We start from the raw sequence: 23,466 nt of genomic DNA on the forward strand, positions 1-23,466 counted from the left end.
GGGATACAATACCTGATGCAGAGCAGACCTTAAATAAATATTTGTTAAATGGAAGAGTGAATGAACAAAAGAATGGGTGAGAATATACATAAAGAAATGAGTAAATAAATGAGTTTGTTTCTCTCTTCAGTCCCATAAGGTAACTAATTCAAACAGCCTGGAGTATATTCTTCCATGTTTTGCTTTATTCTCACACACACACACACACAAGTGAGTACACACATAATATGGAGGCTCTTTGTCCTAAAAAAAAAATCACATCACAGGCATGAACCAGCAATTTGCTTTTTCACTTAACAACATATAGCCCATCTCTTAGATCAATAACTATAAATCTATCTAATTCTTTTTTTTAAAGATTATATTTATTTACTTTTAGAGAGAGGGTAAGAGAGAGCAACATCAAGGTGCAAGAGATACATCAATTGGATGCCTCTTGTGCATCCCCAACTGGGAACCTGGCCCACAACCCAGGCTTGTGCCCTGACTGGGAATCGAACCAGCAACCTTTCTGTTCACAGACCAGCATTTAATCCACTGAGCCACACCAGCCAAGGCTCTAATCCTTTTTAATGGTTCGTGTTATGCCATAATACTAAATGTACCTCAATTTATTATATTATGTACCTATTGGTAAAGTTATGTTTCCAATTATTCCCAGGGCAAACAACACAACAATAAATATCTTTGCACACATATCCTAACATACTGACCCTTTTGTTTTTATCAGGATAGATTTCTAAAGGTCAAGAGAACTGTGGTCTTTAACTTAAACAGACAGGGCTGACCTGTGTTAAGACAAAGTAGAAAGGTCACTCTAGCCTGTCCCAGCAAAACCATCAGGTAACAAATCCGGTAGCTAAGCATCTCAGATGCCCACTTCCCCAGCTCTCTCCCAGAGATGGGTGTATCCAAGGGATCGCTTATTCCCTGGAGATGCAAAAAAAAATATGTGAGATTTTCCTGCACTGGAAAACCCCACAGTCCAAGAAAAGGGAGCAGGAAAGGGAGCTATCATGTGTTGAACCCCCAATGGATGCCAGATATTGTTCTAGCTCCATCATTTGTTTCACCTTTAAACAATTCTGCAAGAGAGGAAAGATTACCTCAATTCTACAAAAGAGGAGCTGTGGGTCAGAGAAGTGATTTGCCTTGCCCAGGTCAAACAGCTAGCAAGTGATAAAGCTGAGATTCAAACCTGGGTCTGGCTAACCCCCAAACCACTTTCCACTACACCAGTGGACTTGACCTTGGCTATATTGGAATCACCTGGGGAGCTCCAAAAACCCATAGATGCTAGTCCCAACCCCAGGAGGCCTGACATAACTGGTCTAGGGATGGTCCCCTCATCAGGGCTTTAAAAAGCCAAGTGATCTCAATGTGCAGCCAAGATTGAAAACAGCTAGCTGTAGGACACCAGCAAGTCTCCCACCTGAGCATGCATCAAAGTCACTTGGAGAACTTATAAGAGGCCCATTGCTGGCCCCAACTGCAGTGTTGGATTCAGGGGGCCTTGACTAGGGTCCCAGAACATGCATTTTTAAGCAGCCCCCAGTGATGCTAATGCTGCAGGTCTGGAGTCCATGCTTTGCAAACACTGCCCTACACCGGTGGGCAGTCTCAGATGGGACCAGGTTCATCAAGCCAAATGCAGGCAGCCACTGGAGGCAGTCCGACAGTCTCGCTTCACAGCTTCTTTGAGGTTTTAAAGACTAAAAGAGTGTCATTTGTGTGTCCTCAGTGCCCAAGCCAAGCCCCATCTGTCCATTTTTTTCTGCCGGCATTTGTCATGTACTTAAGGGGCCTGCCTTAAATTAAAGAAAGCCCTGAGGAGTTTTCCCGCATTAATCCCTCTATAAACACATACATACTAACCAAAAGGAATGATAAAGGGAACACACTAAACCTTTAGGATGACAGGCACCTGCAACATGGGCTGCATTTTCATTTTATTCCATCTCTGAGGACAGGGGGCTGCTCTCCCGAGCTCCGGCTGCTGCCAGCTAGCTCGGGGCAGCTCATCCTGTGCCTTCCTCTGACAGAAAACTGCCTAGATTAAATGGGCAGGAGAGACACTTGGAGGTCATCTGGGCCATCTCCCCAAACCTCCCATCTCCTGGTAGGGCAAAGCCGACAAGACTTCCAGATTGCAGACACCCTAAGGAAAGTGGTCCCTGAGCTCCCCCTGCTGGCTAAGTTTGGAATGGCAAGCCCGTGCTGCCAGAAGCACAGAATTTCCAAGGTCTCTGCCCCCCAGGGTCGGCAGTTCTCCCTGCCTCCTCTTGTAAAATGCCAAATCCCCCGGAAGGGGCTTCAGTCTTACCAAAACTACCTTGACTACCTGCAACATGTCTACTCTTTCAAATGTATATTCCTACCTAATTTCCACAACTGTATCTCTGAGAGATACATAGACATTCAGCATCTCAGTAAATCCAAAGCCTAAAATATTTACTCTCTTTCTTTCCAGAAAAAGTGTACCAATCCATGATCTACCAGGAAAAAAAAGGAGTTAAGAGAGGACTAGCTTTAGCTGAGCATCTACTATATGTCAATTTCCATGTGAGGCACTCTACATTCATGACCTCTTTAATCTCCAGGACAGCCCTATAGGCTGCCCTTCTTGCCCACATGTTGCAGGTGAGGAAATTGAGGCTCAGAGAGGTCAATCAACTTACCCAAGACCACGCAGCTAAGAGGCGGCAGAGCTGGGTTCACATTCACACCTGTCTGACTTTAAAACTCACATTTATTCTAGTCCCCTAGGTTGTTTCTAAACCCACAATCTAAGCATCTATTCCACCTTACCAATGAGAAAACTGTGGCTCTTCCAGATCAGGTGACTTACTAGGGTTCTCAGCTAGAAAGTGGTAGAGGAGAGACTTGAACCCTGTCATCTGACTACAAATCCAGTGTTCCATCCTAGACTGTCTCCTAACATTTGATTGGGAATCAGTTCAGCAGATAAATTCTCTATAATAATGAAATGCTGGACATAATAGTATATACCAAGAAAGAAGGAAGTGGCAGATTGAATGACTTTTCTGTGGGAGTTACTCCTGCCAGCCCCAGAATGGTGGCTCTTCTACAGCAAGTGTATAACCAACCCTCCAGTGCGGTGGTTCGTAAGCTCTCCTGTATGGAAAGCACCAAGGACTGACAGGGGTTGGGTGAGAAAAAGAACCTCAAAATAGTGGAGCCAGGCAGCTCCTCCCATTGCATCAGTCAAATGGAACAATGTTGCTTTTCTGTTTTATATATCGAGCTGTCAGAAAAGGCCTCATTTGGAAAAGACAGCGAGCAGTGTGTTTAAAGAAGTAAAACGTGGAAACAACCACAGGGATGAGTGCTGAGTCCTGGGAAGCTGACCCCAACCTTCTGGGGCAGAGTGGGAGTGGGAGTTAGTCTGCGAGGCACTAGGGGCTCCAACAGCAGAAATTTACCCTCATGTTTCCAGAGGCTGGAAGACTGAGATGGAGGTGTTGGCATGTTGACTTCCTCTGAGGCTTCTCTCCTTGGCTTGTAGACAACCATCTTCATGTTTCCATGGTGTTCTCCCTCTATGTGTGTCTATGTTCAAATTTTCTCTCTATAAGGTCACCAGTCAGATTGGATTAAGGCCCATACCAATGACCTCATTTTAACCTAATCACCTCTTTAAAGACCCCACCTCCAAATACAGTCATGTTCTGAGGTACTAAGGGTTAGGACTTCAACATGTGAACTGAAGAGGTGGGACACAGCTTAGCCCATAACACAGTGTTAGGGCAAGTGTGTCACCTGACTCCTCTGCCCTAGGGGGTCCACCTTAAGGGACAGGAGGGATTGCAAGGAGGTGAGAAGGCTCAGAGTCCACTGAGAGGGGCTGGCTGATAATGGCTGGAGCTGGGCCCAGCATGACTGAGTGGGATCCTCCAGCCTCCAGGTGCCCAGATTTCAGTGAACAGGATTTATCACTGCTGTCACCAGGGTAATGGGAATGAAGCAGGGTGGTGAGGAGGGTCCTGAGGACTTTATTCAAAAGCGACTCCACCCCCACCTGCTCCTTCCCAAGCTCCTCCATACTCTGTGAGTTACCATACTTCACCCTCAGCCCCAACTCTGGCCTGTGCAGAGGCAAGTGCTTGTCTTCATGAAAAGCTTTTCAGGATCACCTATCTGTTGAGTCTCTGTAACTTGTTTTTAATTTCAGTTAGTCAAGAATCAAATCAATGATTTAAAATATAAGGAAGCAAAAACACACAATCAGAACAAGAAGAAAACAGAATCCAAAAAAATGAGGATAATGTAAGAAGCTCTTGGACAACTTCAAGCATACCAACATTTGCATCATGGGCATACCAGAAGGAGGAGAGAAAACAGAAAACTTGAAAACTTATTTTAAACTAAAAAATCATTTTAAAAAATAATGTTAAAGTTGAAAAATTGTTTTAAAAAATAATGACCGAAAACTTCCCTAATTTGGTGAAGAAAATAGACATACAAGAAGTCCAGGAAGCACAGAGAGTCCCAAACAATCTAGACCCAAAGAGGACCACACCAAGACACATAATCATTAAAATGCCAAAGATTAAAGATAAAGAGAGAATCTTAAAAGCAGCAAGAGAACAGCAGTTGGTTACCTAGTGTCAGCTGATTTCTTAGAAGAAACTTTGCAGTCTAGAACGAATTGGCAAGAAATATTCAAAGCAATAAAAAGCAAGGATCTACAATCAAGATTACTCTACCCAACAAAGCTATCATTTCAAATTGAAGGACAGATGAAGAGCTTCCCAGACAAGAGAAAGCTTAAGGAGTTTATTATCACCAAACCGGTATTATATGAAACGTTAAAGGGTCTTGTTTAAGAAGAAGAAGAAGATCAAAAATATGAACAATAAAATGGCAATAAATACATATCTATCAATGGCTTAATCTAAAAAACAAAATAAATGAACAAGCAGAACAGAAACAGAATCATAGATACAGAGAACATTTAGATGGTTGCCAGATGGGAGGGGGTAGGACAATGGGTGAAAAGGTGAGGGGATTAAGAAGTAAAAATTGGTAGTTACAGAATAGTCAGGGGGTCATAAAGTACAGCACAGAAAATATAGTACCCAAAAAATATATTATATACGCATGACCCGTGAGCATGGACAACAGTGTGGGGATTGCCTGAGGGAGTGGGGGTTCTGAGTGGAAGGGGACAGAAGGGGAAAACTTGGGACAACTGCAATAGCATAGACAATAAAATATAATTTAAATTTTGCACTCTCCCTTCCCCACCCCTCTGTCACCCTCCAGGTTGAGAGGCCGTACTTCTGCACCACTGCAACCTCAGCTGATTTAATTGAAGCACTCCTCCAGCCACCCCAGCTCCAGATCTGAACAGAAAACTACCTTCTTGCAGAGAACATTCTGGTATTGGATTCTGCCCAGCTGTATGTCTAAGCACCCCCTGCCCTTGCTCTCTCCCTCTCTCTCTACCATCACAAGCAACAGCCACGTGAAAAAGTGTCTCCAACTCCCTGGCTGGGTTCCCATCCCAGCCCTGGACTCCTCCCCCAATGAGTGGTCACCACTCAGTCCTCAGGCTTCCATCACTGGGTCCTGTGCACCACTGGATCTGGACAACCCTTCTGGGAAGATGTCTCATCAGGGTCCTATGCCCTGATGTGTCACCAAGAAGTTTGGGGTGAGGGTCAGGAAGAGATGAGAGCAATCATGGGTTGAAATGTCCCCCAAAAATTCATGTCCACCTGGAACCTCAGAATGTGCCCTGATTTGGCAATAGCATCTTTAATGCAATAGTTAAGATGAGGTCATACTGAATTGGGAAGGGGACTGAATCCAAGGGCTGGTGTCTTCATAAGAAGAAGGAAATTTGAACACAGACACATAAGGAGATGGAGCGAGGTAGCTGTAAGCCAAGTGAAACCAATGGCCCTTATGACTTCAATTAAATTCAGTTTTAAATCCTAGCTCTATAACTCACATGTCTCTCTCTCTCTATGCCCCTCAGAGACCCAGCTCTTCAGCAATCCCCAAGGCAGTAGCCCGGACCTGACCAATGGTCATATGGTTGGGACTTCTAGCAGCCTAAAGATAACATCTTTTTTTTGTTTGTTTTTCTATTACAGTTGTCTCATTTCCCCCCACTGCTCTCCCCTGTTCCGCCCACTCCCTCCTCAGTCATTCCCTGCTCTGTTGTTTACGTTGAAGATAACATCTTGACCTAAGTTATGTTTCAGCTCCTGAACCCTAAGATAGAACGACCTCCTGGCTACTTTCCCATGAGACGGCACAGAGGAATGCCAGAGCAGACCTCAGAGCTGTTCTCAAGACTTGAAGGAATTATTTACCTCACTTCCAACCAATCAGCTCCCAGCACAACCCTGACCCCTAACCCACAGTGTCTTGTGATTTTGCCCCGTATAATCTATAACCTACACACCATCAAGGAGTCAGATCTTAATCATTAGCTCCCCATCTCCAGATTGGCCAATTCAATATTAAATTATTTGTCTTTCCATACTGCAAATTGCATCTCTTTGGATCAGTGTGCACAAGCAGACGGACTCAAAACATTGGACCCCCAGTAACACAAGGAATGCCTAAGATTGCTGGCACCAACCAAAAGTCAGGAAGAGAGGCAGGGAACAGATTCTCCTTCAGAGTCCACAGAGGGAATCAACCCTGCAGACACCATGATTTCAGACTTCTAACCTCCGGAACTGTGAAAGAATCAATTCCTGTTGTTTTAAGCCGCTCCATTTGTGGTCTTTTGTTACAGCAGCCCTGGAAAGCTGATACAGAGCCCAAGCGAGGGTCCAACAAGAACTCCCCGAACAGACCTCAGACAAAACTGACTTCAGATTTCTGACGACCAAGGGGCAGGAAACAGCTGGAGAAACTGGCCTGACAGGTACCACGTGAGAGATACCAGGAACCCACATATACGCACATACACAATTCACAGGAGCCCAGATGTCCAAATTTGGGGTGCCCCAGAAGGATGTGGGAGCTGAAAAATTTGCATGGGAGATCCAGATACCTCCGCACTTAACCACAGTGTCTTCATCCTGAAATGAAGTGTGACACAGATGGAAGGCAGGCCAGTGTATACCTGATGACTATACTGCAAGGATGATGTAAAGCACCGCTCTGGCGCAGGGGAGGGGAGGAAGGCAGGGGAGGCATCGGAGGACCGTCAGGGTTTCATCCAGTGTTACTCTAGGACAGAACTAAGACTGGAGCCTCCAGCTCCCATGGCGCTGTCCCAGCCCATCTTTAAATTCCTAGCTATTCCAGTACTGTCTGTAGCATGTGGACACTCCATGAGTGGAATGTACTCTAAGGATTTTAATAAAAAGAGCGCCTTGTGCAAGCTCCAACTGATACCTCCTAAACAGAAAGCTCAGAGCAATGTGAGTTACTCTTTCTTCCCCAGAAAATTCCATAAAAAAACAGCATCAAGTGCAATTGGTGAAATTCCATATTCCTTCTGGAGGAAGCTTTCAGAGGGACACAACGGTTTATGCTTGAATGAGAGCCACACCTACAATTAGAAAAATTCCAAGTCCACTTCCAAGTAAGATGGCAGCATAAGGAAGTACAGCTCATCTCCTCACACAACCACATCAAAATTACAACTAAAACATGGAACAACCATCACTTACGTGAGAAACACTCACAGTAAAACACTGGGACACAGGGCTTTAGCAGCAAAGTGAGGCATTTATTCACAGTTCTGCAGAACAGGTGCATAGCTAAAGGCGGGCACACCAAAGTGGAAAAAGCAAACTGGTTTTATCCTAAGTTTCTCCATTAACTGGGTACTCCAGAGTTTACAATCTAGTGCGATTGTCTAAGGGTGATCAGGTGACAGGTCTGTCTCTAGCTCTCCCTTGAAGATTCTCTAACTAGTTTGTTGAGTTGTCTTGCTCTATTTCCCATTTCCCTGTGTTTGGTGATGAATATCTTCCGCTCTTTGATCTCAGAGACATTTGTGATGAGCTGCGGAATGTCATTTCTTGACTTGTATACTTGTATTTTTTCTTAGTTTTTCTGTTGACTCAGAGGCTGACCCTCTGATTCATGATTCAATTACAGTTGGTCTTAGCTGTTAATTGTTTCCTACTGGTTTGAGAGTCACCAGCTCCCTTGTTCCCTACACTCAGCACCACAAGAAATTCAGTTAAATGGAAGTCTGGCAACTACAGAATTAAAGAAACCACATCCATACAGATGGGTAGGAGGACCGGAGATACATAATGTGCTGGTCCTACATCCACATGTGGTGGATAAAAATTCAGGAGGGATATCTTGGAAGCAAGGAGCCCCAGCCCCACACCAGGCCCCCTAGCCCAAGGTTTCAGTGCCTGGAAAATAAGTCCCCCCAACTTCTGGCAGCAGAAATTATCAGGAATTGAGTTGGTGGAAGAAACTGCTTGAATCCCAAGCATTCCCTCTTAACCTACACACAGACTTACTCAGACTCATTCCCTCCAAGTTCCAGCACCAGGGTAGCAGCTTGAAAGGCACCAGTGGCATACAGGAGGAACTGAAGTGTCTGACATCAAGGTGGGAACTGAGGGACAGCTTTCTTTCAGACAGAAAGGCAGGCAGAGGCCATTGTTCCTTTCCTGAACCCTCCCCCTGACAGAGACACAGAACCACAGAGCCACAGAGCCAGTAGACAGGTGCCATATCTGAGACTCCATCAATCTGGCTAACACTGTTTGCCCTGCCCTGGAGAACTCCTGAGAGTCTGTCCCACTCAACTTACGGGCCCACCCAAAATATGAATGGCTAGTCTTGGCTCATGTTTTACAACTTCCTAAATCCTATCAACAAGCAATAGCTGGACTCAGTAAGCCCCCAGCCCCAAATCCTCATACCTCTTGCTAAGTGTCCCTGGGCCTGGCACTAGCAGCAGCCACCTAGATTCACGGCTTGGCTTTGTCTGGGAACCTCTAAGCCAAGCACAAGTAGCAACCATCTCAGGTTGCTTTATAGCTCAGGCAGGGTGGCCTTGGGAAGAACACAGGTGGGGGCTGATTTTTGACTTGCACCACCCAGGAAACTCCAGAGCCTATGTACCCAGTGGACAGCTACAGACCCCATTGGAGCACCACCACCCTGCCCCTGCACAGCTGATCCTCCACAGAGGGCAGAGGTTGGTGGTCAGTGGTCACAGCCAATCCTTGCACCTGACTGACTTGGGTAAATGTATGACCCTCCCATTGACCTGCCAAAAGTAATCGAAGCTCAACTGCAAGTGGAGGCTGTACTCAGCCCACATGAAGGGTGCACCTCGAGTACCCAGCTTGGGTGATAGGGGAGGTTGTGCCACTGGACCCTATAGGACACCTACTACATTAGGCCATGCTACCAAGACAGGGAGTCACCGTAGCTCTAGTACATAGACACAAACACAGGGAGGCTGCCAAAATAAGGAGACAAAGAAACATAGCCTAAATGAAAGAATAGATCAAAAAAAAAGGTACACTAATTGAAATAAAGAACAATTTACAGGGAAACAACAGTAGAGTGGATGAAGCCAGGAATCAAATCGATGATTTGGAACATAAGGAAACAAAAAAACAACCAATTAGAACAAGAAGAAAAATGAATTAAAAAAAAAAAACAAGGACAGTGTAACCAGCCTCTGGGACAACCTCAAGCATTCCAACGGTCACATCATAGGGATACCAGGAGAAGGGAAAGACCAAGAAATTGAAAATCTATTTGAAAAAAATAATGAAAGAAAACCTCCCTAATTTGGTGAAAGAAAGAGGAGACATGCAAGTCCAGGAAGCCCAGAGAGTTCCAAACAAAATGAATATAGAAACCCACTCCAAGACACATCATAATTAAAATGCCAAAGGTTAAAGAAAAAGAGAGTAGTAAGAGAAAACAAGTTAGTTATCTAGAGGGGAATCCCCATAAGACTGTCAGCTGATTTCTCAAAAGTAACTTTGCAGGCAGACTAAAAGGGACTGGCAAGAAATATTCAAAGTCTTGAAAAGCAGGGGCCTATAGCCAATTATTATTAAAAATATTATTTAGAATTGAAGGACAGATAAAGAGCTTCCCAGACAAGACAAAATTAAGGGAGTTCATCAGCACCAAACCATTATTATATGAAATGTTAAAGAGACTTATTTAAGAAAAAGAAGATCAAAACTACGAACAATAAAATTGGCCATAAATACATATCTTTCAACAATTGAATCTAAAAAACAAACTAAGCAAACAAGAGTAGAGGCAGAATCAGGGATATGGAGAGTGTTTTGATGGTTGCCAGATGGGAGAGGATGTGGATAACGTGAAGATGGGAGGAGACTAAGAAGTACAAATTGGGGCTTTCTGGTAGAGAGGTGGAGTTGGTGGCCATGGCTTCTGGGCTCGGATGAATTGTGCTCTCAGTGGAGGCAGCGGAGCTGAACCCGAGCCATGGCCAGTACAGTGGTAGCAGTTGGACTGACCGTTGCTGCTGCAGGGTTTGCAGCAGGGAATTATGTTTTGCAAGCCTTGAAGCATATGGAGCCTCAAGTCAAACAAGTTTTTCAAAGTCTACTAAAATCTGCCTTTGGTGATGGCTATTACAGAGGTGAGTTTGAACCCAAAATGACAAAATGGGAAGCAGCATTAATACTAGGTGTAAGCCCTACTGCCAATAAAGGAAAAATAAAGAGATGCTCATCCATGTATTACACTTTTAATTCATCCAGACAGGGAGGATCTCCTTATATAGCAGCCAAAGTCAATGCAGCTAAAGATTTACTAGAAATTCAAGCTAAAAAATGGAAAGTAAATGTATAATGAATTTTCAGTTCTTATTAGTTATGCATACAATTACTAGCTTTTTAGAAAATGTCCCAAAGCTACACATTTTTTAAATGATTTAGCACAAACTAAGTCAAAGCCCTGTATAAGTTTAAATTTGAGGATTTTAAGTCAGATTTATAGAATATTTGGAGATTACTACTCAATAATTATGGGTAAATACATACCATTTGAACAGAAATATTGTTCATTACTCATTTAGAAAATAATTTAGTACTTCAAGGCAAAGCGAACATGAAGGTCTCCACTCTCATGGAACCCCAATCTAACGGGAGACTGATACACTGGTAATTAAAATACAATGTGATAAATACTATGATGGAATTAGCACAGATTGTTATAGTAGACTCGTCTCATTGGAAAGAAAGGTTGTCAAGGTACAGGGAGCTGGCTCCTCAGTTTGGAACTGTGAATTTAAAAGTGAATTTAGCCACAACTTTGAGCTAAAAAATATTGATGTAGGTATGTATATGTCACCAACAGAATTCATATTTCATACATTAAAAACTTGATTAACAAAAAACAAAGCAAAACCAAAAAAAAAACAGTACAAATTGGTAGTTACAGAATAGCCACGGGGATGTAAAGTACAGTATAGGAAATGGAGCAGCCAAAGAATTTATACACATGATCCATGGACATGAACAATGGTGAGGGAGTGGGTGCTGCTGGGTGGAGGGGTGCAAAAGGGGAAAAATTGGACAACTGTAATAGCATAATCAATAAAATATAACTTAAAAAAAAGAAAAAGAAAAATTCCTAAACAATCAGGGGACAGCCAGTTTGTGGAGGGGTTGCAGTTGGACCATACTGATCATGACAGAGACATCAGTTTTGCATCAAATGCCCACTGCACATGGGGAGGGTGCTGGGTGCTTCCTGCACATAACCACTAATCCTCAATCCACAGCACAGAGGGGTGTAGGGCATGATCCACCTGCAGCAGGCAGTCAGGGGTTGCATCTTGTAGGCAGAACTTAAGAATAAATTCGATCACAAGCTGGACCGCTTCTTGTTATCACTATGGGAACCATGCAATCCTCTTCCCCAAAAATATCTCTCATTGGTTTAAGTCCTAAACAGTTGCTTTGACTTGAGTTTTAATAATATATATGGAAACTTCAAGTCAGTACGTTTGTATTACTTATCCTTTAATAACCGTTGTATCCTACACAGAAGTTCATTCTGAGAACACCCAGCCACACAGCCAGCACTTGTTTTGAGGGTAAATTCCTAGATCCCTGAGCATCATTTGTGCTCCCTCTGTGTGCAGTTTGAGAGCCCAACTCTCCTTCACTGCTTAGTGGCCCTAAGTGCAGACAGGAGAGTCAACATAGACAAGAAAGGCACTGTGATGAGGACACAGAGCTGAAGTCACTGCCTTCTGTCATTCTGTCAGCACACTAAATCTTGAAATTTGATGTTTACAGGTTAGGGCAGACGTGGTGGGACCTGTGAGGTATATTATTTTTGTTTTGTAAGTGCAAATTCTAGTTCACACATGAAACATTTTACTGAATTTCAATACATCTTTAAAAAAATATATGCTTGGTTTAGTCAATCATTTGTTTTAAAACAAAAAAACAAATCAAGATATTCATGACTGTTAGCAACTCTTAAACAAAAGTCTGGTTGTTGACACAATATCAGCACCAACAGGAATCCCCAATTTGGGGTGCAGTGAACAAAACTTTATTCAGTGCAAAACGGCTCAATTGTGACAGGCAGCCTTAGGGCCCAGCCCTTCCAAGGCTACACAGCTCTGCTCTCCTGAGACATTTTCAGTGTTTCAGCTCAGCTGGGAAAACAGTCCTCAGTCTTCAATGGAAAGGTCAGGTGTTCTCCCAGAGCCAGACAGGGGCTGGCTTATATAGACAGAAGTCCCACCCTTGGTCCCCAACTGGCCCATCCTCATGTAAACGAAGACTCCAAATCCTTGCAGTATGATGGGTCCAAAAGGCACTTTCCTGATTGGTCAGAATGCAGCTGCACTGATTAGTCAGTGGGATGTTGGGGGTGGGAGGTGGGGAGGTAATATAGCTGCTCAGCTCTAATTGGATGGGAAAAGCCTAATTGAAACAGGATTCCAGGAACTCCTTCAGATGAGTTGGCTCAGATGGCAGAAACACAGTGCAAGCTGGCAGTTCAGTGTAAAGCAGGTAGCTCAGTGCTGGCTTCTCCCTAAACTGCAGCTTGCCTGAGATGCCCCTGTGTAGAAATGACTTTTAGGCTCTGTTGTTTTAAAATTTGAGCCCAGTTAACCACCAGGAGGCCTTGTTAGTAGGTATCTTCTTTCTCAGGGTTCTCATGACTATCACAGATCATTTTGTGGTAGAGAAAAGAAAGCGCTAATGTAATTAACACCACTGATCTGTACACATAAAAATGGTCAAAATGGTGAATTTTATGTGATATATATTTTAACACAAATTTTTAAATGAATACTGTAATATGCAAAAAAATCAAATTGTACTTTCAGTGGGTGAAGTATATGGTATGTGAATTATATCTGAATAAAGCTGTAAAAAAAAAAGATCCATTGTGGGTGTCATATAAGATACATATGCCATTGGGTGGTGTTATCCCTATTTTATAGAAGAGGAAACAGAGGCTCAGAGAGGTGAAGTGACTTGCTCAAGATCACACAGCTGTTCTGGGTCCACATTCTGCCATTCTGCAGCCTTCCGCACCTGCTGTAGCCCCCTCCCTCCGTTGTTCAGGGAAAGGAGAGGACTGACAGAAGGCTCTCCCAGCTGGGGGCTAGTTGGGGCAGCACTTCACAGTCCACCTGGAGAAGAGTTGGGGCCAAACATGGGAGTTCACTGAGGGAACCGCACTTTGGAAACGCGGTCAGCAGTGAGAGTGTGTGCACGTCCTGGACAGAGAACAGGCCACACTCTGGTTTCTGGACAGCAGGGTTTGCCTAATAGCTCAGAATTTAGAAGTGACTAACCTCAGCTCAGAGGCGGATTTAACGGCGGGCGCACCAGGCGCGGGCCCTGGGCCCCGACTTCTGAAGAGCCCCGCAAAAACATGTATTTTTATTTTCCCTGTTTCTCTCTTTTTTTTAAGGGGCCCAATATTTTCTTCTGCACCCGAGGCCTCAACCAACCTTAATCTGCCTCTGCCCCAGCTACATCAACCCCCTGAGTAGGACATTGCCAGAGCTCAGGCCACTGAGAATTCAGGAAACCCTTGGCACTTACTGTTCACAAATTTGATCCAGTAGAGATGGGAAAGCCCATGGTATACAATAGTAACTCAATGCTGAGGCAACTTTTAGAGTCCCAGCCAAAGACAACAGGCCATTATCACTTGCATTTATCCAGAGCCCCCCCACCCCTCCCCCCCCCCAAAAAAAATGGGTCTGAAATGGATCACCAGAGGCTGGTGTTACACCCAGCAAGCTCCGGCTTTAACAGGCCCAGCCCCACCCTGCCATGACTCTTCAGGTGCCCCAAGGCCCATACTAGTTGCCTGCTCCAAGTTCTCACCCCTCCGCTCCTCCCAGCTCATGGCCCAACCCCCATTGATGGAGGGGGCAGAGCACAGGGCGTGGGGGAAGGGCTACAGTCTGGCTTCCCAGCTTGGAAGACTGTTCAGCCCCCATTACTGGCTCATGATGACCAGAGACACAGAGAGATGGAGTTAATGAAAGAGACACAGAGATGAAGGGGACAGACCAGCAGGTCCAAAAAACTGTCCCCCAGGAGACATTTGGGGATGTCTGAAGACATTTTGCCATCACAACTGGGGAGAGGGTGCTACTAGCACCTAATGGGTGGAGGCCAGGGATGCTGTTAAATATCCTGCAGTGCACAGGCCAGTCCCCAACAACAGAAGAGTATCCAACTCCAATTTCAGTATTGCTGAAGTGGAGACAGATGCAGCACAGACACAGAATGACACAGAGACACAGACACAGGAACTGGCATCATCTGAAGCTAAAAAACCAGGAAGAAACTTGGAGGTAGGAGAGAAGAGAAGGGAAGGGCGGAGGGGGAAGGAGGGAGGAGGGAGGAGAAAGGAGGGATAGGGAGGAGAAATGGAAGGAAGGAATGGCGAGAAGAAATGGGAAGAAGTATAGGGAAGGATGGGGAAGGAAGAATGGAGAGAGGAGGGTGGAAGAATCCACTTGGAGGCCCCATCTGATTCAAGTTCCAAATTTAATAGACTAACATTTTAAAGATTTAAATAACAGTAACATTGCCTGTGCTTTGAAACAATATATTGTTACAGAAAGGGGGTGTCCAAAAACCCCCAGAGCTTGCGGCTGGGGGATGGGGAGAATGGAGCAGCTTTCAGGATGCCTTCACATGCCTGAGGCTAGTGGCTAGTGTCTTGGTTATGCAAATGTTTGATGCATCCAAGGCCTGGGAAGATGGGAGGGGTCTGGGACCGGGGAATGGTATGGAACGAGCACACAGAGCCTGCGTGAGGTTCTGTGAATGGTCAGAACTGGGTTCCATGCTCTCTACATTCACAGGACACAGTCAGGGATTTAAAAATAAGCAGCAGACATTTTAACTGGGGACACACACCATGCTGCTTTGAAAAGTAGGGGTCTGACCATGCAGCTTTGAGAAGGGAGAACTCCATGCAGTTTACAAGGAGGCTGAGAATCAACGTGGTTCTGGATTAAAAGCTGGCAAGTCCCTTAACACAGACAAGACCTCCCCCAATCAGAATTGAATGATTGGCAGCTACCGGTAAAGCTGAACTGTATCTAGGAAGTAGGGAAACGGTGTCTCTAACTTTTCTAAAACTGGCCTGGTTTGGTAAGGGGAGGCAGAGCTATGTGTTTGTGGGTGTTTTAAGGAAATAAGACCTAACGGCAGAAATCCGCAAATAACCTAAATCTCGTCGGCAGCCGTCTGTCTCGAGAGACGATGGTGTAGCTTCTTAAGAGTCTATCTGCACCTCCGAGAATGGCTGTGCAGTCCAACTCGGGAGTGACACGGTATCTGTCTCCTCCCGTGTTGAATCGACATCTTGCGATGACGCTGGAGTGTCCTCTCCAGTGAAGCTGAAGCTACAGAGCCTGGGCAGGGTGATATGGAGGGTCTGCTGTTGCCCATGCAGCAGACCCCCCCTCTCTTCGCAGCTGAAGGGTCCAAGGGAAAGACGGAGTCAATACAGCTTGGCTTCAGGTGCGCCGCAGAAGTTGCCGGTGTTGACTACAACGTCAAACCGCCTTAGGGACTCCGGCTCCGGATTTTCTGTCGGGGTTTACTCCCTTAGCCTTTCCCCTGAAGAGGTATGCCGCAAGGCAGCGGAGGTTTTTTGGAGTCAGAGTTTTCCTTCTCTGATGTGCCCTGACTGGAAGATCGAACCAGCGACACTTAGCTCGCAGGCCGACGCTCAATCCACTGAGCCAAACCAGCCAGGGTTAACCTAAATCTATATAACTATTAAATAATTATTTTTGTTGTCACTAAACTGTGGTATTGATGTTACAGAAACAGGGGAGTCCAAAAATCCCCAGAGCTTGGGGCTGGGGGATGGGGAGAAGGAAGCAGCTTTTGGAATGCCTCCACATGCCTGAGGCTGGTGGCTAGTGTCTTTTTTTATGCAAAATGGCTTTAATGAATCCAAGGCCTCAGGTAGATGGGAGGAGTCTTGAACCAGGGGCGGTATGGAGAAAGCACACAGAGCCTATGTAAGGTTCTGTGAATCGTCAGAACTGTTTGCAACGCCCACTGGCAGAGGACACAGTCAGGGATATATAAGCAGCTGTGGACTCCCCCCCCCACCCCCTCGCCCGGTCTCTCGCGTGGTCCCTCCACGTGGCTTGGTGAAGGGGCCTTCTCCATGTGGCTTCGAGAAGGGGTCTCCAGGCTGCTGCTTTAAGAGAAGGAGAGAAGATCCATGCGGTTTGCAGGAAGACGGCAGTTTGCAAGGAGGCTGAGAATCCAGGCGGTTCTGCATTGAGAGCTGGAGGGCACCACAGCACAGAAAGGACCTCCCCAATCAGATTGAATGATTGGCAGCTGCTGGTAAAGCTGAACTGTGTTTGGAAAGTAGGGAAACGGTTTCTCTGACTTTCCTAAAACTAGCCTGGTTTGGTAGTGGGGAGGCAAGGATATGTGTTTGTGGGTGTTTTAAAGAACATAAGACTTAACAGAAATCCGCAAATAACTAAATCTATATTGAGAGTTATAATTTTGGCGGGGGGCTGTTGGGCCCCTAACTAAACAGCCCGTGGGTTCTGTTTCAACTAGAGCAGCCCAGGGGTTCTGTAACAATATTATCTGTATCATCCCAAAGGCTGACGGAGCTCTACCTGGAGCCTGCAGGAAAAGACAAATTAACCAAATTCAGCCACCAGTGGGGGATAGTAGAAAAATAGCCCCAGGCAAGGTGGGACTTCAGTCACCCTTAGAAAAAATATATATAATCATTTTTAATAAACAAGCCACTGCATGTTGAAAGATGTCAGGGCAGCCTTGCTCTGAGAACACCCAGAGACCACTGTGGGATTAGGCAGTGGGTTTATTGAGGGAAAAAGAGGGGAGAGGCAGCTCCCAGACCAACTCAAGGGCCTGTGGGAGCAAGGGGAATGGGAAACTCCCTCCCGGTCCTCCTCATGGACCCGTAGGAGTCCCACCTGCACTTCTGCAGGCACCTTTTTGTACTTGTCAACCACACATTTTGGTGAGGGTGAGTTTGCTTATCGACATACTCAGTAGCTTATTTACATCTCATTGCTAAACACACACACACACAATATTGGGCTAGGTCCATTAACATTTCCCCTAGGAATTGTTTCAGTCCATCAGCATATCCTTTGGAAACTGCTAAGTCCATCAGCATATCCTTGGGAAAGGCTAAATCCAGGGCCAGGTTGATTAGCATATACCAAAAGTCAAGATGTGCATTCTAGCTGCCTCCATGTTTTGATAAAAGGGTGTATTTGTTCTGCTTCCAAAGGCTTTCAGATTATGTTTCTGGTCACAAATTAAGCAGACCCATACATATACAGCCCCAGAGACTCCCCAGAAAGCTTATTCACAAACCCCCAATAGTCCCCAGGTGCAGGGCTGAGTTCTTTGAGGCCTGAACTATTCCCAACAGCCAGCATAGTTCCTGGGACAAAGATGGTGCCCAGAAAATCAGTGTGGAATGTATCCAATGCTAAACTTGACCTCTTTGTAAAGCCAAGGTCCTTCCAGCACCCTCTGGCCCTCTCTGTCCTCTCTCCCCACTCCCCTGCTCTTCTCCAGCCACACTGACTCCAGTACTGTCCATCAAGCCTACCAGGATCACTGCTAGCCCAGGGCCTTTGCACTGTCCCTGCCATCATGGTTTACTCCCCGTCACATCCTACTCAAATGTCCCTTTATAAAATTGTTACTTCCTCTCTTTCCCTTTCCACCTTTCCCATTCTCTGCTGTTTTTTTCCTATAGCATTCACATCCTTCTGTTAAGTAATTCCCTTATTAATTTGTTTGATGTTTATCGCTAGATAGATTCCTGTAGTAAAGGATCACAATAAGTATTTGCTGAATGCATGAATGGTCTGTAAGCCTCACAATGAGTCTCTATGATTAGAAATGTTACAGAAACAGAGGTGTCCAAAAAAAACCCCAGAATTTGTGGCTGGGGGATGGGGAGAAGGGAGCAGCTTTCAGGATGCCTCCACATGCCTGAGGCTGGTGGCTAGTGTCTTTGTTATGCAAAATGGCTTTAATACATCCAAGGTCTCAGGTAGACGGGAGGGAGCTTGGACCGTGGGACTGTATGGAAAAGGCACACAGAGCCTGCGTGAGGGTCTGTGAATGGTCAGAACTGGTTGCCGTGCCCACTTCGTCACAGGACTCGGTCAGCGATTTAAAAATGAGGGGCAGACATTTTTAACCTGGCAGACCATGCGGATTTAACGAGAACTGACGATGCAGTTTTAAGGAAGGGACGTACCTTGCTGCTTTGAAAAGAAAGGCTCTCCATGTGGATTACAAAGGACTAACCATGCAGTTTACAAGGAGGCTAAGAATCCACAAGGTTCTGGATTAAAAGCTGGCGAGCACCTTAACACAGATGAGGTCTCCCCAATCAGAATTGGATGATTGGCAGCTACTGGTAAAGCTGAACTGTGTTTAGAAAGTAGGGAAACGGTATCTCTAACTTTTCTAAAACTAGCCTGGTTTGGTAGGAGGAGGCAAAAATATGTGTTTATGGGTGTTTTAAAGAACATAAGACTTAAAAGCAGAAATCCGCAAATAATTAGATCTATGTAACTGTTAAATAAACAATTCTTTTTCTTTTCACTAAACTCTGGTATTGAGAGTTATAATTTTGGCAGCAGGCAATTGGGCCCCTAACTAAACAGCCCGTGGGTTTGTCTCAATTGGAGCAGCCCAGAGGTTCTGTAACAGAAATAGCATTCCCCCCATTTAACAATGGGAGACTGAGACATGGAGACCTGAAGCAAGTCAGTCGCCCAAGACCGCACATCCAGGAAGCAGAGAAGCCAGGATTCCAACATGGACACACCTGACTACAAGTCCAAGCTCCCCCATGCCTGGGCTGGACAGGGACTGCAGGACAAGAGTCATCACAAACCCTTGGAGAATGGCCCTGAGATGGACAATGATCCACTAACCCTTAGTAAACAGGTTCTGAGTGGCAGACACAGTGCTAAGCGCCCTATGCACATCCCCTCTTCTAATCCTATGAGGTAGGTACCATTTGTAGCACTACTTTACACATGACGAAACTGAGGTACACAGAGGTGTTGTGACCTGTTCAAGGTCATGTAGCTAGTGCGTTCAAGAGCCAGATTCCAGCTCAGGCAGGTGACCCTGAGTGCATCCTTCTCAAGCACAAGGCTGTGCAGCCTCCCAGGCAAAGTCTTTCCCCAGAATCCTGTTCTGCCCCCAAAATCCAGGGAACTATAAGCAGATTCCTTGTCCTCGGCCTGCTCACCTGGAATGGGAGCCATCTAGATTCATCCGAAGGTCCTTCAAAGATCCCCACACTAACCACTTCAAAAGAGTCACATGCCATCAGCAGCTCCCCTTTCACATTGCTCACTACTGAGCTCTAGCGAGACTCAGGGTGGACTATGGACAGTCAGAGTCTAGCTGACTGCACTCGTTGTGAAACCTCCTATGAGGAGGGTGGATGTTATGGGTTAAATTGGGCTCCCCTTCAAGAAAGATGTTAAGTCCTGAGTCCCACAACCCCCGAACATGACCATTTTTGGAGATAGAGCCTTTACAGAAGCAATCACCATAAAATGAGGCCATTAGGGTGGGTCCTAATCCAAGAGGACTGGTGTCCTTATAAAAAGAGGAAATTTGAACATAAAGCTGTGCACAAAGAGAAGATGATGTAAAGACACAAGAAGACAACCATCCGTCTACAAGCCAAGGAGTGCCTGCGGCTACCAGAAACGCAAGCAGCATGGAAAGGATTTTCCCTCACTTTCCTCTGAAGGAACCAGCTCTGTTGGCACCTTGAACTATGGGAAAAACTTTGTTGTTTCAGCCGCCCAGGTTGTGGCACTTTGTTGCAGCAGCCCTAGCAAACTGGTACCGTGAATACCCAAACAAATCTGGGTGCTGAGGAAAGTGAAGGAAAGAAGTGGCCACCAAGGGCATTCATGCTGATATCATACCAATGCCAACAGCCAACTCAATTCTTGATCCATGAGGCAAGGCACTCTTCTATTTGAACTTCAATTCTCTTCTTGAATCCTGACTGGATAAACTGTTCTAAGAAATCCTCTTGGTTTTTATTCCTTGATCCACTCATCTCCTCCCAAATCCTCCAAGGTCTCCCAACAAGGCATAGGACAAGGTGTCTAATCACATGTGCCAGGTGGGTCATAACTTTTTAGATTTTATTTTTGCCCAAATACCACATATGCTTTAATAACAACCAAAATTTTTTTCATAAATAGAAATGGTTGCCTTATCAAGCAGATTAAAAGGATTTCAGTATCTATCTTTCAGGGAAGGGCAACTAACCCTTGATACAAATTAGCCTAAAAAAATAATCAGATGTAAATCAAGAATAAGGGGGACTTAATTTTTTTTTCTTAACTTAAAAATAAAAGGTTATCTCAATAAATGAAGCTAATGATTCTCCTGGATCCCAGAATTCAAACTACATTTATAAATGTATAATTTGGCTACTATTTGGTTTAAATGGGCCTGTTGGGCTAGCTGGGGATGTTATCATTTTAGTATTTTATACCAACGAAATATTTTCCAATTTACATATCAAATAATTCAATGGGCTCTTAATATAAGACCCATTTTTAAGTTGGAACTGCCTCTACAGTAGTTGCTCCACAGTTCTACAAAAAATATATACATATATATTTACTGTAAAATTGAGTTAACATGCAAAGTACTGCCTTACATCATAATAAAAATATTAGTACTTACTGGTTTTTTAATGGTATCAATGTAGAGTAGTATTGGGGTGCTCTCTCCCTCTTAAGTGTTGTTGCTCAGAATGTTTCTTAAACATTAAAGAATGTTTACTGTCTTTTTCTTTTCATTCATTGATAGTAAACCTTGTAACAATTTTCCTTCTTCAGTTTTACTGTCTTCGGTGTTTTTACCTTAGGATTCCTTAGGAATCAAGGTTTGCATTCTCTGGACTGCCAATGTTCTACAGAATCAAAGAGAACTTGAGAGCTAAAAGAGGTCTTAGAAACTATTGTGTCAACAAACGTTAATTGGATATTGAATATTTGACAAATGGACCTTCCAAACAATACAAAGCACAAAGTTGGGCTGGAGCCATTGACTCCTTGAAAACATTCCAACATGTTTTTTCAAACGGAAAAAGCCAAGGAGAAGAATGCACCTGAATTGTTTTGAAAGGCTGGGTTTCAAATGTAGAACAATTGAGCTTGTGTTTATAAACACAGCTATTTAAAAGAACGGATGACTTATTTTCCAGTTAAAATACCATGCAAATGTGTAAGGCTGAGCTTTGTCAGCCTACACTAGTCAACAGGAGAACAAAAGAGCTCAAATGAAATCATTTCTAGATGAATTAGTTATGTATGATAATAGTGTTTTCTTTTTTTTTTTTTTTGTAACTGTTTGGAACCAAAAAATAGAAAGTTAACATGATCTTGATACTTCTTCTTTGTAGGATTCCCCTCTAGAATTCTCTTTGAGGATGAGGGACAGTTATTATAATCAGATGTTAGAGAAGCTACTAAGAAGAAGCTAACATTTACTGAGTGTTTTTAATGTGCTAGCTATTGTGATAAACAGGCTGTACTCAGCATCTCGCTTAATCTTCCCAAGATATTTATGAGGTCATGCATTTATTAGAACTAAGTTAAGTTACAAGTGAACAGAGACCCAAAATGACAGGGGCCTCAATAAGGTAGAAGTTTACTTTTCTGTGACATAAAAATCTGATATAAAGTGTTCCAGGAGTGGTGTGGCAACTCCTTGGTATCAAGGAAACAACTTTGTTCTTTCTATTGGTCTATTAGGTATGCCCTCCATTCTCCAGTCCTCCTGTTCCACATGGCTGCTCCATCTCCAGCCATTACACCTGCAATCCAGCTGAGAGGGAGGAGAGGAGAGAAGGAAAGTTTCCCAAACCACTTTTACCTCTGTCCCATTGGCCAGAACTTGGCCACGTGGCTCTACATAGCCATAAGGGAGGTTGAGAAACAGAGTCATTATCTGGTGTAGCCATGTATCCCAGCTAAAACTCAGGGGAGAAAGGATCTTCAGCGATAACAAGCAGTCTTTGTCACAGGTAAGATCTATTGCTAACCCTCTTTTACAGATGAGAAAACTTAGGAGACAGTAACTCAACCAAGGTCACAGCATTAATAGGTGATGAGCTAGGACTTACAAAATCGTCTTTTCTGATATTTTTTCTCATGCACCTTGCATCAGTAAGGTATTATTAACTTCTGTATGTTGCTCAAAAGAGAGAAATTATACAAAAACAGAGCATTTAGAATTTTGCTTTTAAACCCAAATCACTGCTTATTTGATCAAATAAAAATGTTTAAAAGTACAGCTATCTCTGATAGAAAATAATGTGCAAATTAACAAAAATGAGGCTTCCTCCTCCTCTGGGGAATGTGGGTGAAGGGGCCAGCCCTGCTCATACCCAGAGCGGGTGCGGGCAGCAGATCAGCCTTCCCCCTCCATGCAGGGCATGGAAGCAGCACCTTACACACTTCACAGAAATTAACCCAAAATGGACGGCAGATCTAAACTTAAAATATAAAATTATAAAACTCCCAGAAGATAACAGAAGAAATGTAGACAGGTGACCTTGGGTATAGCAATGACTTTTTACATACAACACCAAAGGCACAGTCCATGAAAGAAAGTAGTGATAAGATGGACTTCATTAAAATTAAAAACTTCTGCCCTATGAAAGAAAATGTTAAGAGAATTCAAAGATAAGCCACAGACTAGGAGAAAATATTTGTAAAAGATATGTGCGATAAAGGACTGTTATCCAAAATATACAAAGAGCTCTCAAAATTCAACAATAAGGAACAAACCACCTAATTAAAAATGAGCCAACAACCTGAACAGACACCGCACCAAAGAAGATATAAAGATGGCAAATAAGCACATGAAAAGATGCTCCACACCACAGGTCACTAGGAAATGCAAATTTTAACAGTGA

The 23,466-nt window shown here is 44.3% G+C and overlaps 1 pseudogene; it reads left to right on the forward strand.

Moving 5' to 3' along the window:
- The first annotated feature begins 10,440 nt into the window (after nucleotides 1-10,440).
- Nucleotides 10,441-10,809, forward strand: LOC150009290 (mitochondrial import inner membrane translocase subunit TIM14 pseudogene; annotated as a pseudogene).
- The last annotated feature ends 12,657 nt before the right edge of the window (nucleotides 10,810-23,466 follow it).

This window comes from Furipterus horrens, unplaced genomic scaffold (assembly GCF_987537825.1).
Source record: "Furipterus horrens unplaced genomic scaffold, mFurHor1.1.pri manual_scaffold_5, whole genome shotgun sequence".
NCBI classification, from domain to species: domain Eukaryota; kingdom Metazoa; phylum Chordata; class Mammalia; order Chiroptera; family Furipteridae; genus Furipterus; species Furipterus horrens.